Source organism: Capsicum annuum, chromosome 12 (assembly GCF_002878395.1).
Source record: "Capsicum annuum cultivar UCD-10X-F1 chromosome 12, UCD10Xv1.1, whole genome shotgun sequence".
Lineage (NCBI taxonomy): Eukaryota > Viridiplantae > Streptophyta > Magnoliopsida > Solanales > Solanaceae > Capsicum > Capsicum annuum.
Window position 1 is genome coordinate 159,812,137 of NC_061122.1, and position 10,633 is coordinate 159,822,769.

The 10,633-nt window shown below is 36.4% G+C and overlaps 1 non-coding gene across 1 annotated transcript; it reads right to left on the reverse strand.

Annotated features, from left to right (window-relative positions):
- Nucleotides 1-1,338: 1,338 nt before the first annotated feature.
- LOC124889907 lies at nucleotides 1,339-1,444 on the reverse strand. The gene has a single exon (XR_007048820.1). It is a non-coding gene; the product is annotated as a small nucleolar RNA R71 (small nucleolar RNA).
- Nucleotides 1,445-10,633: the final 9,189 nt, after the last annotated feature.

The window sequence follows — 10,633 nt, forward strand, 5'->3', positions numbered from 1 at the left end:
CAATTGTGTTTGGTGATGATGTGTTTGTATGACTTCTACTTGTTGATTATAGATTCCACCATTTCTTGACTTTAATATTTGAAATTTATGAGTGGAAACCCCAAATCTTCAAATGGCTTTGTTGGGTGAAATCCCCAAACACTTGAAAACCCTCATCATCCTTGAAAGAGGGATGTAGGTGAACTCTTGAAAATCCATAGCTTCCTTGAAAAAGGGCTATAAGGGGACAAAGCAATGTTGTACAATTGAGAGTGTGGCTTACTTTCTTTTGCTATTTTATAAATAAGGGTAGATGAAGAGTGAGTCTTTTCATGGGCATCATCCTAGAAATAGGGATGCCCAAATTGAAGTTTTGCGTGGTTATTATTGATACACTCGTTAGGTTCTCGAAAGAGCCAAGGAGTGACATCTTTGAGATTTTGTTAACAAACTAACGTCAAAGATTTTTGACCTAGCCTACCATGTACGCAACAATTCAAAGTCATATTAAGCCACCAAGATCCTATGCACACCTTACCCTTAGGTAGACGTAATCCCAAGATTCATCCTAAATCGAATTCTAAACTAAAAGTGTTATTATAATGTGTTGTTTGACTCGGCATTGAAAAGTTCTTACTCCAAACCAACCCCCCCCACACACACACACATATATTTTATATTACATGTTTTTTCTATACACTCCGGGTATCTTCTTAGTAATTAAAGCACCCATAGGATTTGATATTTAAATCTCACTCCTCGTGGATTCGACCTCAACAAGAGTTGAGCTATTGACAACGGCCATCCTATACTACTTCATATGGTACGGGTGAGTGTTATAAAATGGCGTCGTTATTAGGAATTAAAATTTAGATTTCACTTGTGTGGTGTGTTTTTACTTGGGTATACCCATGGTGATTTTGATTTACTTTCTTTGTTGTTTTTTATTTTTGATTAGGTAATCATTATTCTTAAATCAACATAATCATGAGTAAAGACGTCTCGGATTATCTTGGCACCGAGGATCATGAGAATGCTATTCACATCCCCCCCACCCCAAGAAAAATAGAGTATTTTATGTCACAAGTATTATGCTACAACTGCTTCATTTAAAGGAACTTTTTGGGGGTCAAGCCCATGAGGACCCAAATTTGCACTTGAAGAACTTTGTAGAAGTTTGTTCTCCTTTCAATATTGCACATATATCCCAAGAGTCTATCTGATTGCGCCTTTTCCCATTCTCTTTAATGGGAAAGGTTGTGCTATGGATAAGATCTTTACCTATCGGGTCCATCTCCTCATGGATAAATCTTAAGGAAGCCATCTTAAGTCAATACTTCCCACCTTCGAAAATGTTATAGTTGCAGGATAAAATTGTTAGTTTGCACCAATTTCATGAAGAACCGTGGTACGAAGCTTAGGGAAGATTTAAGGAGAATCTCTTGAAATGCCCTCACCATGAGATACCATAGAAGATGCTTCTCCAAATCTTCTATGGGGTACTGGACCAACTAAATAAAGCCATAGTTGACAATACATCCGGCGGATCATTTATTAAATTATCATATGCGGTTGCATAAAAAGTACTGGATCAAGTGGCAATTTTGTCTATGGGTTGGGACATAAAGGATATCAAGGTGGACATGGGGGCTCACACCACATCCTTTGTGTTCCAAGATGAAAAAGGTGAAGAGGAAGAGAAAGATGTGAATATGGTCAAGGTTATGTCATACCTTGAGCTCCTAATTGAGCATATGTTGGGAGTCCCAATGGAAAGTGTAAGTGTGATAAATGCAGGAGAAGTTGAACCATGTGAAAGTGTGGAGGAAGAAAGGCTTGATGAAAAGTTGAGTGTGTTGCCTAAAAGTTCGGAGGGTTTCCACCTTGCCTCTCAAGAGCAAGGCATAATCAAGGTCGGAACCATGAAATTCTAAGCATGACAACGACGCTATTTTTGATAAGGCTCAACTTACACATCAATTTAAGTGCAAGGCATTCGTCGTCAATATATTTACCCAGCTTTTAGTAGGGGTCAAATCCATGAGGAACAATGTGAGTGGCAATGGAATTAGCTCAAAATAAAAGAAACTTGCTAAATTCAAACCTAGAATATAAATATGTAAAAATTGGGGGTTTGAGTGAGTGTCAAAGCTAGTGTTTATTTACGTACTTCAAAAGGACTAATTCAGGGCTACAGATAATTAGAGAATAATCAATTAGATATGGATCTTGGGATTATGCTTCTTGTTACTCATCAAATTTTGCATTTTTCTGGTCTTCAAGTGAAGGGATTCATTTTACCCTTTTGGAATGACAAACTCCAAAATATAGGAGTTTTCCTCCTCATCTCCAAAATTCATCATTTACTTAGGTTGTTAGACTTTCATCACATCCACCAAGCATAATGTTGAAAAGTGGTTTGAGTGAGGTCTTCTTCCTAATTCCAAAGTCGCATCTTTCTCAATATTCTCACTATAAAATGAGCTAGAGTCTTCACAAAGGATTTGTTTGGCTGTTTCTTTCGTCTCTAATGCTATTTCCTCAATTTTGGCATCATCGCTCATGTTCTGTTCGGTTGGTGGGGCAAATATTAAGGTTTCTTTACTATCAAGCTCTCCATAATCGATGTGGAATGATATCTTATCTTCTTTAACCTCATTTTGAAAAGTAGGTATGTTCACAGTTTTTTAGATGTCAGACTCAATACCCATTTTGAAGAGTAGGTATCTCCCACGGCTTGATGAATGAGATAAATGTTATCCCCCTGTTGTTTCCACCCCATGCAATATAAGTTAAAGTATTGATTCAACACTATTGTATCCGACACGTAGTTCTTCCTTTTTCTAATCATAAGACCTATCAAACTCATAAGAAGAACTAGCATTTGGGTTAGTATAATGGGGGAGGGGCATTTGGACAATCGCTCCAATGTCCATCTCGACCACCACATAAGGAACAATCATACTCCCAAGAGGATCGAGATAGTGCATGCATCTCTTTTTGGGGAGCATATCTACAATCTAGCCAAAAGTGGGGTCCACCACAATATGGACCTGAATTATTAAGATAAGATTTCCAACAACCAAACTCATATTCATTCCAAGATGCCATAGTAACAAATAAACAAAAATAAAAATCTACCTAACACAAGGAACAAAATAAAATCACAAACAAATATTTAAAAGTTCAAACCAAAGCAAGCTAGCTAAAAATCCAAACTAACTCAATACACCAAATTGTTCCTCGAGTGTGTTCAAAGCAAAATTTTAGAAAAGATTGGTTTGGAGAATGACCCGAGGCAATTTTTGACCCATCACATAGCCAAATTCCAACCTTAACATAGTTTCCTAGTTAGATCCTTTAAGCCTTTTTTGCCCATTTTTCTTTATTTTTGTAATGATAACCTTGCTAAAATAGCTAACCACTTTTAAAATTTTCCTTTTGGTATTTAACCTCCTTTGATGCATTGAACAGTTCAAAGTAATGAAATATAGGTGAAATCCTAAGTTTGGGGGGTTTGTGTAGTTGGGAGAATAATGTAAGGGGGGTTCAAACTCCAAGTTTGGGGGGAATTAATATGATTTGCTAAGATAAACCAAGAAAGGTGTATGTGAGGTGGTCAAAGAGATAAGAGTCATAATTAATGGTAAATATTTATAGCCTAACCCATATAATGTAAAGAGAAAAGAGGCAAATGAGGGAGCTAAGAAGCACTTAAAGTTGAAAAGTGTAATACCTCGCAAAAATCCTAGTTTAACTCAGTCCTTTAGAGCATGAACAGAGGTCCCAGACTTAGAAAACTTCACCTAAGTTAGAAAACTTCACCCAAGTAATGGCACTTAGTCTTATTTTAGGACCTCGGTATTTCCATAATTTTATTTATGATCCTTATGACCTTAAAGTGTCGATTTTAAGTCAATTCATGATCTGGGAGGTCAATGGGTGTTCTGAGGCGAGTTGCGGATTTTTCAAACCTTGTTAGAAGCTCATTAGGATGTTGAAAATAGTGAGTCAATGCATTGCGTTGCCTATCCATCGATAGATATTTTTCCATACTCCCAGTGCAAATTCCAATGAGCCGACGAGATCTCAATACGTAGCATCAGCCATCGCGTTGACTCCATCGATGCGACATGTCAGTCTGCGCGTTGCTGGGTGCAAATTTTTTGTAATTAAAATCCGCATCCAAGGGGTAAATGAGTTAATTTTTCTACTTTTATTCCACCCAAAACACATAATTTTAGCCGCAAATAAAAAAGATACCTCATTATTCATCTTTTTATCTCTAATAACAAATTCTAGCTCTAAAAATCAAGAAAAAAATTCCATAACTTCTACTCCAAGAAATCTTATAATTCAAAGTTTTGGGTTCAAAAACTTCAAGAGGAAGCTTCAAGAACACCATTAGAAAGTCAAGAATCAAGATTTTACATTAAAATTCATCAACAATGCATGTGGGGTTTATGAACAAGGATTCTCTTTCGTAGCTTTAAATTACGAATCTACATGATTTTAAAAGAATTTCAAATTAGCGTTTATACCCAAATATGCTAGTTGATGATTTTGAGATTTCAAGTGATTTAGAAGATGAATTGCATGTCTATTATATATATATATATATATATATATATATATATATAGATTCTGAGTTGAATTATCAATGATTACATTATCAAGCATGAACTTTTTGATGTTTTGATATGAACTTGATGCATGGGTTATTAAACCCAAGTTTATATGTTGATATTTCATGAAAAAATAATGCTTTAAGCATCCTATGATCAGATTATTTATAGATTTTCAATAAATCTTTGATCTATGATCCTCAAATAAGATTTGGAATCCACTTTATAGACTCATTACAGATTAACAAAAATCAATTTAGCTTTACTTACAAATTTAAATTAGATAAATGTATAATTGGTTTCATAATAAACCCTTATGCTAGTTTTTAAGTAGATTTCTAAAAGAATAAGCATACAGATTAAAAGGGAGTAGTATTTAGCACCGAGCAAGAAATGTGGGATTAGCGTGCCCTATCTTCCACAAAACTATGTAGTCAACGTAGGTAAAGATTCAGATCATTCCTATTTCTATATGGATGACAAATACAGATGTGATCACTTAGATTAGGTTATACTCCTTGGCAAAAGTATGACACCTCTCCCTATCGTGAGGTTTTCCCCATAGGGGATAAGACGTTAGACTCTATGTTAGCTCACATATTTTATGTAGTTTAGAAGAACCTTTCTTGCAGAACAATTTTTAAGTTAATTCTCAAAAGTTTTAAGCTTATAGCATAACAAAAAGGAAAAACAGAAAAAGACTTTAGAAAACTAAGTGTAAAGGCTCACAACTTTATTTCAGATTATGCATTACAGAATGACATCAGTTACAAATTTTAGCTTTCAGATTTTACATATAAGAGTAAGTCCTTTCTACACTTAGATATTTTGACTTAAAGAGAGAGTACAAGTACAACTTTTAGAACTTAATGTTATGACTGACCAGATTTATTCAATATGTTTTACTACTTATGATTACAGACTTCAGTTTCTCAATTACTCAAGTTTATGTGAGTCATTTACATTTGGCATGCATTATTTTTATAAATTTGGATGATGATGAGATGATGATTTACTTATGCATTCACCCCCATATACTTAGTACATCCTCAAAGTATTGATCCACATATATGTCTATGAGCTACATTGTCATATAATATAGGTTCAGGTGCTCAGTTCTAACAACGTGAGTGATTTTTAGGCATCTCTATCTACATCTGACAGTTAGTAAGTCCTCATAGTTTGGGGACTTAGTTGTTCAAATTTTTAGCTTAGATGATTCAGTATTCTTATCAGATAGTTCAAGTCAGCTGGGGGTTTGTCCCAGTGGCTCTCTAGTTATTAGTAGTAGAGGCTTGTCAGACTATTAGATTTGATTCAAACTTATAGTATTTGGTTTTCAAAGATTATATTTAGATTATTCTCTATTATTTCAGATGAATTTTGCATTTAGGATGACTTTTATGTCTATATTTTCCTTGTCATAAGATTCAGACTTAGCATACAAACAGGGATAGCTTAAGGCTACTCGTAGTCTTGAGCATTTTATGACTTCTTGGAACCAAGTTTTGGGGTGTTACAACCTTGGAATCAGAGCCTAAGGTTTATAAGAGTCCTAGCGAGTCAGACAAGCCGCATTACGTAGAGTCTTTATCATGGGTATAGAGCGCACCACATTCATGAGAAAGAGGCTATGTGATGTTCTTAGGAAATCATCTCTTTGTTTCATAATCTATTGTGCTTATGGTATCTATATCTACTTTTAATTTGTGCTCTCTCATGACAGTTATTGAAAATGCCTCCTCATCGAGCTAACGATGCAGAAATAATAACCAGCCACCCCATCTACTGACCTACTAAACGAGAATATATCCCATGTAAAATTTTGGGCTATCTTACAGATGTTAGCTTAAGCTGTGACTGCTAATATTTAGGCTAATAATCAGGATGCAGTTCCACATTAGCAAGCAAGAGGGTGATTTAGTTTTAGCCAAACTTTATGACTTTATGAGAATGAATTCACCTAAATTCTTTGGGTCAAAGGTAGGTGAGGACCTGCAGTTATATCTTGATGAGGTGGTAAAGATCACCCAAGTTATGCATGTTACTGAAGAGAAGAGTAAGGAATTAGATTCTTATAGGCTGGAGGATGTTGCTTATGATTGGGTAGTTATGTAGAAAAAAGGTAAGGGTGAGAATGTAGCTCCCATGAGTTGGCAAGTATTTTAGGATGCTTTTCTAGATCGGTTCTTTCTGCGTGAGTTGTGGCAGCCAAGATTGAGGATTTCATAAACCTGAGGCAGGGCTCAATGACAATGAAGGAGTACTACCTTAAGTTCAACCAGTTATCTAAGTATGCTCCTGAGTTGATAGCTGACACTAGATATAGTATGAGTAAGTTTGTTACTAGAGTGTTTGGACTGGTAGTCAAGGAGTATAGGATGGCTATGCTTATTGGATATATGGATCTTGCTAGATTGATGACTCATGCCCAACAGATTAAGGCAGAAAAGTTGAAAGGAAAGATATAAGTAATAAGAAGGCTAGAACTGGCAGTTTGAGTATATTTAGTCAAGTTCTGCAAGTAGAAATTATTCACGATTATAGAATCGTTCATCTATGCCAGCACCATCTTCAGCTAGTACTCCCACTCCCAGAGCTAGGAAGGAGCAGTAGGGTAAGTCTTCTATGTCCAGATCTCAAAATAGTATGAGTGGAAGACCCATTACCCTCTATGTTCTAAGTGTGGTAAGAATTATCCTTGTGAGTGTTTGATGGGACAAAAAGGTTGTTATGGTTGTGGAAAGTTGGGTCATAGAATTAGGGAGTGTCTGTATGCTAAGCAGGGGAACAGGTATGTTTATCCCCAGACTTAGGCTACTAGTGCACTAGCTCCCACAGCTTATCCAAACCCTCATCAGGGTGCATCATCTAGTACTGGTAGCAGTCAGTGCCAGAATTGGTTCTATGCCTTACCATCCTATCAGGAGCAAGAGAGCTCCCCAGATGTTGTTACCGGTATGCTTTGCCTCTTTCACCTTGATGTTTATATGTTGTTAGACCTCAGGTCGAGTTTATCTTATGTGACCCCGTTAATTGCAGTGAATTTTGAAATAGGCCCTAAAAAGATTCCTAAGCCTTTCTTGGTTTCTACCCCTGTGGGTGAGTCAGTTGTTGCCAAACAAGTCTATAGAAAATGTCTTATAACTGTCCTTCATAAAATTATGTTGGCAGACTTAATAGACTTAGATATGGTTGAATTTGACCTTATTCTTAAAATGGATTGGCTTTATTCTTGTTATATATCCATAGATTGTCGCACCCGAGTGGTGAAGTTTCAGTTTCCTGATGAGCTAGTCTTTGAGTGGGAAGATAATTCAGTGTCTCCCAAAAGTCATTTCATATCCTATCTTAAAGCTAGAAAGTTGATTTCCAAAGGATGTATTTATCACCTAGTTCGAGTCAAACACACTAAGTCTGAGACTCCAACAATTCAGTCAGTACGAGTAGTCAATGAGTTTCCTGGAGTCTTTCCTGAAAATTTTCCGGAGGTAACTCCCAGTAGGGAAATAGAATTTGGTATTGACCTTCTCCTAGATACTCAACCTATCTTTATTTCTTCTTATTGTATGGATCCAGTCGAGCTTAAGGAGTTAAAAGAGCAGCATAAAGATCTTTTAGATAAAGGTTTCATAAAGCCTAGTTCTTCTCCATGGGGCGCTCCTATCCTATTCATGTGAAAAAAGATGGTTTTTTGTGAATGTTCATTGACTATCATCGCTGAATAAATTCACAGTCAAAAATAGATATCCTCTTTCTCAAATTGATGATCTATTTGACCAACTCCAAGGTGTAAGTTACCTCTCTAAGATAGACCTTAGATCTAGCTATTATTAGCTTAGAGTAAGGGAATATGATATTCCAAAGAGAGCTTTCAGAACTTGTTATGGTCATTTCAAGTTTCTAGATATGTCTTTCGAGCTAACAAATGCCCCAGCAACTTTCATGGACTTGATGACCAGAGTGTTTAAACAATATTTGGATATGTTTGAATAATCTTTATAGAGATATCCTTGTCTATTCCCATAGTGAGGATGATCATGCAGACCATCTCAGAATTGTGTTGTAAACTCTTAGAGACCACTAACTATTCACCAAATTTAAAAATTTCAAATTTTGGCTAAGGTATATAGCTTTCCCTGGTCATATTATTTCCAGTGAGGGCATTAGAGTTGATCCCCAAAAGACAAGAGTAGTAAGGAATTAGCCTAAACCTATTTGTCCATCAGATATTAGAAGTTTCTTAGGTTTAGCTGGCTATTACAAGCGTTTCATTGAGGGTTTTTTGTCCATTGCATCTCCTATGCCTAGATTAACTCAGAAGAAAGTTAAGTTACATTGGCCAGATTCATATGAGAAGAGTTTTTAGGAGTTGAAGACTCGACTCACTTCAGCTCCAGTTTTAACACTATCTGATGGTACAGATGGGTTTGTAGTGTATTATGATGCTTCTAGAGTCGGTATAGGTTGTGTTTTGATGCAGAGAGGAAAAATTATAGCTTATGCCTCCAGACAGCTTAAACCTCACGAAAAAAATTACCCTACCCATGATCTTGAGTTAGCTATTGTTGTTTTTTCTTTGAAAATTTAGAGGCACTATCTTTATAGGGTGTATGTTGATGTGTTTACAAAGAAGGTGGTTAGAATTATAGAAGAATTATGATATGAGTGTGTTGTATCATCCGAATAAAGTGAATGTAGAGGCAGATGCCCTTAGTATATTTTTTATTGGCAGTGTTGCTCATATAGAGAGCGATAAGAAAGAGTTAGTTTTGGAAGTTCATCAGTTAGCGAGATTGGATTTTATATTAGTTGATTCAGCTAAAGAGAATTTTTGGGTTCAGAGTAGTTCCAAATCTTTGAGTTTCTTATATGAAAGAGAAACAAGATAAGGATTCTAGTTTAGTCAAACTGAAGGAGTTAGTTAAAGACCAAAAGGTAGAGGTTTTCTCCCAAGGGGGAGATGGTGTGTTGAGGTACCAGAATAGATTGTGTGTGCCATGTGTTGACGATTTGAGGCAGCAAATTATGGCAAAAGCGCATGGTGTGCATTATTCCATCCATCCAGGAGCTACTAAGATGTACTGCAACTTGTGGAAAATCTATTGGTGGATTGGTATGAACTGAGATATAGAAGAATTTTTAGCCAAGTGTGCAACTTATCAACAAGTTAAGGTAGAGCACCAAATACCTGGTGGTATGTTGCAAGAGTTTAGTATCCCCACTTGGAAGTGGGAAGAGGTGAATATGGACTTTGTGATTGGATTACCTCATTCGCGTCATCAGCATGATTCGATTTGGGTTATTGTAGATAGATTGACTAAGCACATTTTTTACCAGTTCACACGTCCTAAACCGTTAAAGATTGCACCAAGTTGTATATTAAAGAGCTAGTCAAATTGTATGGAGTTCCTCTGTGCATCATCTCAGATAGGGGTACTCAATTTACCTCCCAGTTTTGGAAAGCTTTTTAGAAAGGTCTTGGTACCCAAGTTCATCTTAGTTCAGCTGTTCATCCACAGACAGATAGTCTGGCAGAAAGGACCATTCAGACTCTAGAGGATATGTTAAGGGCGTGTGTTCTTGATTTCAAAGGTAGTTTGGATGACATTTGCCATTGTTTGAGTTCACCTATAATAACAATTATCATGTTAGTATTTAGATGTCTCCGTTTGAAGCATTTTATGGGCGAAAATATAGATAGCCAGTTGGTTAGTTCGAAGTGGGTGAGGCTGCTTTGATTGGGACAGACATGGTGGTTGAAGCCATGGAGAAATTTTAGTTAATTTGAGAGAGATTGAAAGCAGACCAGAGTCCTCAAAAATCTTATGCAGACGTAGGAAGAAGATATCTTGAGTTTGAAGTTAACGACCTTTTGTATTTGAAAGTTTCACCCATGAAAGTTGTGAAGAGATTTGGCAAAAAGGGAAAACTTAGTCCCCGATATGTTGGTCCCTTCTGGATTTTGATTCATGTTGGGAAGATAGTGTACGAGCTTAAGCTACCTGCAGATTTGTCCTCAATTCATC